Genomic DNA, 9,148 nt, shown 5'->3' with positions numbered 1-9,148 from the left:
ATGAATTTCCATAACTTTGGAATGAAGCCCTGCAGAAAAAGTTACCATCATTTACTGTATGAGAAAAAAAGTTTTTTTCAACTCATAGAATTAACTGTACATTCACTGTAACAGCAGTAATTTTTTCTACCCCCGCCACTCCTACGAGGACCCCATAAAATGATGTTTTTTTTGTAGTGATGTTTACTAATCAGCCGCGTTGTATGAGCAATGTCAAATCAAATTCTCAAACACAACTACTATTCTCACTGAGATTACGCAGCTTGTTATCCCGTACGCCCACGCCGCCGTCCGTACAATACCGAGCTTCTCCTGCATGAAAAAAAGCTCCTTTGAAAATCTTCATTCAGGAACACAATCCGCCCTCGAAAGGCCCTTTAAGAGGTCAATTGTTTTCTGTGTTTTTTTTTTTGTTTTTTTTTCCAGGAAGAACATTGTAATAGGAATGAATGGGAAGCACGAGACAAGAAAGGCTCAGTGTTCAGGACCTATAGTGACGTGGGGCAATACTGCGTACAGATCATAATGACCATGTGTCAAGTTGGCATTTGCGTTGGATAATATGATACATGCAGAAAGTATCACATGCACAGCATAGATCCACATTAACTCTTACTATGCAAAGAACTTAATTTGCAAAAAATCATCAGGATTTTATAATATATGTAATCAGAAAAGTATTCTTATTTCTCCACCTATAAGACATTTCTTTTCCTCCCCCTGCCCCCTAAACTGTGTAGCAGAACCAGCTAGGACAGGGTTAAGTCCTAGTTCTTCAGGATTTTATTAGATGCACCTGCCTATCTTATTTTAGTAGAACTAGAGACTGTGTTCACTAGTGGTGTGAGTCTGCTGGATGAAGCAGAACCGAGTGTGCTGCTGGTGAGTGATCAGCCAAAGTGTGAGCTAGAGACTGCATGGGTCAGCTAGGAAAGCTGGGCAGTCTGTGTGTTGGAGCTGCAGAGAACTGGCAGCTGCAGCCTGTTCAGTGTGAACTGTGCCCAGAGTTGAATACTTTAACGCTGGAAGCAGCTGGAGCTCAGGCTGAAGATGATGCTGAGACTGAGAGGATCAGTTTGTTGTGGACCACGGAGCAGTGTCTGATGGTGAGAGGCGGAAAGACCTCTTGGCGCAGATTCAGACTGGGACTAAATCTGAAAGAAAGCCAGACATGTAACTGAAGAGGAGAGCCTGTTCTGTCATGTGGACTGGTTTGTTTTTCATTTGTTTGCCTTTATGCCAGAGGAAGGCTGTATATTTTGCTTTATACTGGAACTGTTTTGATGACCTTTAATAAACTTTCCTATGTGCCATAAAAACTTTGTGCCTGTGCATAAATGATGCCAACTGCCAAAAAGTTAAATGCCAAAGAGGTAAATCCCTACAATTGATTAACCCAGAAAAACTGATGAAACGTGTTTTGCTCAAAACAAGACAGACTACCGGCTCACTGAGGGATCAGATTACAGCTGCCTATTAAAGTCTATGGAGAGACGAGGCAAAAGAGTTGAGAAAGAGGAGTACATAGACGCACAGGCAGATAAATAGTGCTGCCAGTGATGCACTGTACTGTAATGCTGCTTTATCTCACTCTGGTGCTGGATTCACAGCTACATTGCCCAGTGCTGCTGTATATAGTCTTCCATTTTGCTTCGCTAGATGCCTATTAAACCCTTATTGACATTGGGTGTAATAGTACGCAGATGTTGGTATCCCTCCCTTTGATGTGAGCTCTGGCGGTGAGCCTACATCTTTCCCGTGACATGTCAAAAATTATATATATATATATATATATATATATATATATATATATATACAGTACAGACCAAAAGTTTGGACACACCTTCTCATTCAAAGATTTTTCTGTATTTTCATGACTATGAAAATTGTACATTCACACTGAAGGCATCAAAACTATGAATTAACACATGTGGAATTATATACTTAACAAAAAAGTGTGAAACAACTGAAAATATGTCTTATATTCTAGGTTCTTCAAAGTAGCCACCTTTTGCTTTGATCACTTCTTTGCGCACTCTTGGCATTCTCTTGATGAGCTTCAAGAGGCAGTCACCGGAAATGGTTTTCCCTTCACAGGTGTGCCCTGTCAGGTTTAATAAGTGGGATTTCTTGCCTTATAAATGGGGTTGGGACCATCAGTTGTGTTAAGCAGAAGTCTGGTGGATACACAGCTGATAGTCCTACTGAATAGACTGTTAGAATTTGTATTATGGCAAGAAAAAAGCAGCTAAGTAAAGAAAAACGAGTGGCCATCATTACTTTAAGAAATCAAGGTCAGTCAGTCTGAAAAATTGGGAAAACTTTGAAAATGTCCCCAAGTGCAGTGGCAAAAATTATCAAGCCCTACAAAGAAACTGGCTCACATGAGGACCGCCCCAGGAAAGGAAGACCAAGAGTCACCTCTGCTTCTGAGGATAAGTTTATCCGAGTCACCAGCCTCAGAAATCGCAGGTTAACAGCAGCTCAGATTAGAGACCAGGTCAACGCTACACAGAGTTCTAGCAGCAGACACATCTCTACAACAACTGTTAAGAGGAGACTTTGTGCAGCAGGCCTTCATGGTAAAATAGCTGCTAGGAAACCACTGCTAAGGACAGGCAACAAGCAGAAGAGACTTGTTTGGGCTAAAGAACACAAGGAATGGACATTAGACCAGTGGAAATCTGTGCTTTGGTCTGATGAGTCCAAATTTGAGATCTTTGGTTCCAACCACCGTGTCTTTGTGCGACGCAGAAAAGGTGAACGGATGGACTCTACATGCCTGGTTCCCACCGTGAAGCATGGAGGAGGAGGTGTGATGGTGTGGGGCTGCTTTGCTGGTGACACTGTTGGGGATTTATTCAAAATTGAAGGCATACTGAACCATTATGGCTACCACAGCATCTTGCAGCGGCATGCTATTCCATCCGGTTTGCGTTTAGTTGGACCATCATATATTTTTCAACAGGACAATGACCCCAAACACACATCCAGGCTGTGTAAGGGCTATTTGACCAAGAAGGAGCGTGATGGGGTGCTACGCCAGATGACCTGATCTCCACAGTCATCAGACCTGAACCCAATCGAGATGGTTTGGGGTGAGCTGGACTGCAGAGTGAAGGCAAAAGGGCCAACAAGTGCTGAGCATCTCTGGGAACCCCTTCAAGATTGTTGGAAGACCATTCCCGGTGACTACCTCTTGAAGCTCATCACGAGAATGCCAAGAGTGTGCAAAGCAGTCATCAAAGCAAAAGGTGGCTACTTTGGAGAACCTAGAATATAAGACATAATTTCAGTTGTTTCACACTTTTTTGTTAAGTATATAATTCCACATGTGTTAATTCATAGTTTTGATGCCTTCAGGGTGAATGTACAATTTTCATAGTCATGAAAATACAGAAAAATCTTTTAAATGAGAAGGTGTGTCCAAACTTTTGGTCTGTACTGTATATATGTGTTTTTCCATTTTTTTTTTTAAATCACAATGAACTTTTGAAAAGTTTTTAAATCCTCTCCAAACTCTTCCTTGCTGCCAGAGACAAATCCTATAATCATTCCCAACTTCTCCTCTCTCTCTTGTCCCTGCTCTATTTGTATCTCAAAAATGGACCAAGTCATGAAAATATAATATTTTTATGCAAGAATTTAAAATCCTTCATAGCTACAATGAACCCGAATGATTCTGATTCTACGCTGGACTCGCCATAATTTTTATATTCTCTTTAATGTATATTCATAGTTTCTGCTCCTTGTACAGTACATGTTGAACACTTTTTCACCTCATTGAGTTGTAACGAATTCGTATTTTGCAATAATTTCAGACATGGTAATATATGGATGAATGGTGTCGCCTCCGGAGCAGCTGTTCAGCTTCTTGTCTCATCTGTAACCAAACGGTGTGCCATAAGTGGAAGAAAAAAGTTGCTCATCTTGGGTCGAATAGCAGGCCCTATTTTAGGGAACTACACTATTTTTGGGGGGCTGTGACAAACATGATCGGTTACTTTAACTGAAATGAAAGAGAATCTGTCTCCAGGTTTTATTATATTCCCGCTTCTTCCCTGAGTATTAAATTTTTTATATTTTGAAAATGCGCCATACGGTTCCAGAGATACGATTCTTTTGAGTACTAATTTTTTTATTATCTTTGAAAGTGGGCGTGGCTCACAAGGTAATGTTGCAGAGGAGCCTAAAGGCACGCCCCAGAGGAGCTATTAAAAACCAGCACTAAATACAAAAAGGTCCAGATCTCTGGAACTGTATGACGGATTGAAAAAAAAACAAAAACGGAATATTCAGGGGAGCATCAGGAATAAAATCAGAGCACAAAATGGCCACAATTGACCTAGTGTCAGGTTCTATTGATGTCAGGCATTTTTTGTAGGCAGGAGGAGGCTGCAAAAACAGTGTGGTTGCTGGCAAGGAGCAATCACTAGCTACCGAATCTCATCTTCTATGGATTACTAAATGACTCAGTGATTTAGAAAGGGACTCAGTGAGGATAGTACTCCAGGAATTGGGGTAGCAGCAGTGCATGATGGTGGAGCTATTATATGAAGTAATATATAAAAATAAAACCATGAAGTCTGTCTCTCCAGCCTAAAATAATGGAAGCCAGGCTGACACATCTGCATACAATATAGTAGTGGACCTGAGGCCAGGACTTTGTAGTAGCTGTGGGTATGTTCCAGGGACACAAGGAAAGATCTAGTCCTGATTTCCGCAGCACAGTCTCCATAAAAGCTGGCAGCGCTCCAGAAAGCAAATTACAGCAGAGAAAGCCATTTGGAAACTTTAGTTACTTTATCTAAATGATGAAATCAGAGTCTAAAATCTACTGATCTGCCGTCAGCGAGGTTTATTGCCCACTAATAGCAGGTAGAAGGAAATAAAAGCTGATGAAAACCTTCCTCTACTGCATTAGCGCCTTAACGATGGGACAATTAAAAAAAAAAAAAAAAAAAATTGCCAGTATTATTTTTTAGCAACCATACATTTTTTTTAATATTTTTTCATTTACAATGTTGCTGTATGAGTGAGGATTTGTTTCGGAAGGGCGTAATTGTAATTTATTTTTTTTAAATGCGGTTTTGCCGGCAGCGGTTGGCGCACAGCGATGCACCCTTAAAGGCTAGAAAGTATTACGGACCCGCTGAGAGGGTCGCCGTGACATGGCGGTGGGCTTCATACAGTCTGATCAGAAAGGTTAACCAAGAATCTCATGATCAGTTTTGTAAATTTTGGAACTAGACCAATGTATGATTTTTGGATGTGCCGCCCATGTCTTTCTCTACAGCTATGGTAGAAGGAGAGAAGTACCTGTTACAGAACTCGCACATCATATATCCGGCTTCATTTACCTATATAAGACATAACAAATCTTTCTCAAACCATCAAAGAAGGGAACAATACAACAGTCTGAGTGTAGAAATCCTGTCCAGGGTTCTGAAGAGGTAGACACAGGCAGACTAGCAGCTAAACTTCTGTTGTTGATGAGGGTATGTGATCGGATAAGGTGTTATCCGAATATGTTCATGTGCTGAGTGTCTTAGGCATGGTCGAAAAATAGGTTCCGAGTCCCTGCATCAAGATCTCTCGTGGCTGTTTGACAGCCTCAACATGTGCAGGGGGACTAACAGACAATCCCTGCATGTGTTGCAGCTGGCGAACAGACGCGAGACATGCAGTTGCGGAGACTCAAACAAATTTTTCGAACACGAAGAAACTCACAGCTAGCACATGAGCATGCCCAGACACCACCTTATCCAAGCATGTTCTTTCATCAACAAAAGTTTAGCTGATAGTCTGCCTCTACAGAATAACACCTTATCCAAGCATGTTCTTTCATCAACAACGGAAGTTTAGCTGCTAGTCTGCCTGTGTCTGCCTCTACAGAATAACACCTTATCCAAGCATGTTCTCTCATCAACAACGGAAGTTTAGCTGCTAGTCTGCCTGTGTCTGCCTCTACAGAATAACACCTTATCCAAGCACGTTTACTCATCATAGAGGACACCTATTCCACACTGGTGACTTCATTAAAACGAAAAAATCTTGCACATGGTCATGCGACAGACAGAACCCCGTGCTTTTCAACATTATGCCATATAGATATTACATTGCAGTTGCCATCATATCTCACTTGTAACCTCGGGCAACTTCTTTAAATTTCTCTCAAATCAGTTGTAAAATTCTCTCCATCTTTTTTCTGTGCTTGTACTTACATCTGACATTTTCCGCCACCAATTACGACTCTGTGCACCCTTGGGGGAGCGTGTTTATGCGGAACGTTAGGAGCGATCTCTCTAACCCAAATGATAGTTTATCTGCAGCAAACAAGTCATTTGACCCTTTCACAGCCAAGGTTTTATCTCTCGTACATCAAGCACTATATAACATATGCCGTGATTAGTATATAGAGGATCCCAGGGTCAAAGCTTAAAAGTACAAATGTCAGGAGCACAAGAATTTCTTTGAAATTAGAAAAGTGGGAAAAATAAATGTACTTCCTGGTTCTGTATCTGTGTAGGGGAGCAGCAAGTGAGATCAGGAAGAAAGAGGACTCATTTGTCCTCTATAACTTATTCCCTTATCAGTTTTATGATACAGTTGTGGCCAAAAGTATTCACACCCCTGCAATTCTGTCAGATAATACTCAGTTTCTTCCTGAAAATTATTGCAAACACAAATTCTTTGTTATTATTATCTTCATTTAATTTGTCTTAAATGAAAAGACACAAAAATAATTGTCCTAAAGCCAAATTGGATATAATTCCACACCAAACATAAAAAATGGGGTGGACAGAAGTATTGGCACTGTTCGAAAAATCATGTGATGCTTCTCTAATTAGTGTAATTAACAGCACCTGTAACTTACCTGTGGCACCTAACAGGTGTTGGCAATAACTAAATCACACATGCAGCCAGTTGACATGGATTAAAGTTGACTCAACCTCTGTCCTGTGTCCTTGTGTGCACCACATTGAGCATGGAGAAAAGAAAGACCAAAGAACTGTCTGAGGACTTGAGAAACCAAATTGTGAGGAAGCATGAGCAATCTCAAGGCTACAAGTCCATCTCCAAAGACCTGAATGTTCCTGTGTCTACCGTGCGCAGTGTCATCAAGAAGTTTAAAGCCCATGGCACTGTGGCTAACCTCCCTAGATGTGGACGGAAAAGAAAAATTGACAAGAGATTTCAACGCAAGATTGTGCGGATGTTGGATAAAGAACCTCGACTAACATCCAAACAAGTTCAAGCTGCCCTGCAGTCTGAGGGTACAACAGTGTCAACCCGTACTATCCGTCAGCGTCTGAATGAAAAGGGACTGTATGGTAGGAGACCCAGGAAGAGCCCACTTCTTACCCCGAGACATGAAAAAGCCAGGCTGGAGTTTGCCAAAACTTACCTGAAAAAGCCTAAAATGTTTTGGAAGAATGTTCTCTGTCAGATGAGACAAAAGTAGAGCTTTTTGGGAAAAGGCATCAACAGAGTTTACAGGAGAAAAAAAGAGGCATTCAAAGAAAAGAACACGGTCCCTACAGTCAAACATGGCGGAGGTTCCCTGATGTTTTGGGGTTGCTTTGCTGCCTCTGGACTGCTTGACCGTGTGCAAGACTACCAACAAATTTTGCAGCATAATGTAGGGCCCAGTGTGAGAAAGCTGGGTCTCCCTCAGAGGTCACGGGTCTTCCAGCAGGACAATGACCCAAAACACACTTCAAAAAGCACTAGAAAATGGTTTGAGAGAAAGTACTGGAGACTTATAAGGTAGCCAGCAATGAGTCCAGACCTGAATCCCATAGAACACCTGTGGAGAGATCTAAAAATGGCAGTTTGGAGAAGGCACCCTTCAAATATCAGGGACCTGGAGCAGTTTGCCAAAGAAGAATGGTCTAAAATTCCAGCAGAGCATTGTAAGAAACTCATTGATGGTTACCGGAAGCGGTTGGTCGCAGTTATTTTGGCTAAAGGTTGTGCAACCAAGTATTAGGCTGAGGGTGCCAATACTTTTGTCTGGCCCATTTTTGGAGTTTTGTGTGAAATGATCAATGTTTTGCTTTTTGCTTCATTCTCTTTTGTGTTTTTTCATTTAAGACAAATTAAATGAAGATAATAATACCAAAGAATTTGTGTTTGCAATCATTTTCAGGAAGAAACGGAGTATTATCTGACAGAATTGCAGGGGTGTCAATACTTTTGGCCACAACTGTATGTGTTCTGGCTGTAGCATATACCATAGTTTTTTTTTTTTACTAAAGCGTGAGAAAATATGCAATCACACCTTCAGGCCATTCCTGGAGTGGACTAACATGTGGCAGATTTCACATCTTAGTCTGTGCTTAGGTCAAACTTTAAGATCATGCTCCCACATGCTGCAAAGTTGCATCAAAATACACAACAGCAATTTGCACCAATTTTGCCTCTTTTTTGGCGCAAATTTGACAGCATTTTTTTTTTAATGCTTTTTGTTGTTGTTTTTTTTCAGTGGACAAACACCAGTGCGTTTTTTTATGTGTATCTTTCATGAGTGCCATAGGAAAATAGAGGGGAAAAAAAGTTGCACAGTTCAACAGCATCAGAACTTTTCGGCAGGATTGACTATACCACCCAACTGATCTAATCTGCGTTAGTTCGCCGTAAGGGCTCATGCACCATATTTTTGGTCCAAATGTGATCTGACAAAACATTGGCTCGCACCTGGACCAATGTTATTACATGGGGCCCTGTAAGCACACAATGAGTTTTCACTAATTCACTTTGTGTGAACCGTGAAATGCAAATTTTCAGCATAAAAAATAAATAAAATCTGCAGTGGAAAAAAAAAATAATGCAACATTTATCCTTACGTGGGAACATGGCCCAAGTCTCGTGGATTAATTTGAATGAATAATCAGATTTATTCAAATTTATAGATAAAATGCAATTAATCATATTATATACAAAGTTATATTTTGGTGCAAAGTTGCATGAAGGAGCGGGAGAGTGTAAAGTGCTGGCTGCAATTTTTTCAGAACATCGGTGAATAATAGTTTGTTTTTTTCGGGGGGTCTTGTTTGTCCAAAATGTGAAGTTTCTTTGAAACCTGCTGAAAAAAAGGGTTAAAATGGAATGAAGGAATTAAAATCTCATTGTAAATAATCGTTAT

Source organism: Ranitomeya variabilis, chromosome 2 (assembly GCF_051348905.1).
Source record: "Ranitomeya variabilis isolate aRanVar5 chromosome 2, aRanVar5.hap1, whole genome shotgun sequence".
NCBI lineage: Eukaryota > Metazoa > Chordata > Amphibia > Anura > Dendrobatidae > Ranitomeya > Ranitomeya variabilis.
Note: the sequence above shows the minus strand (reverse complement) of the source record.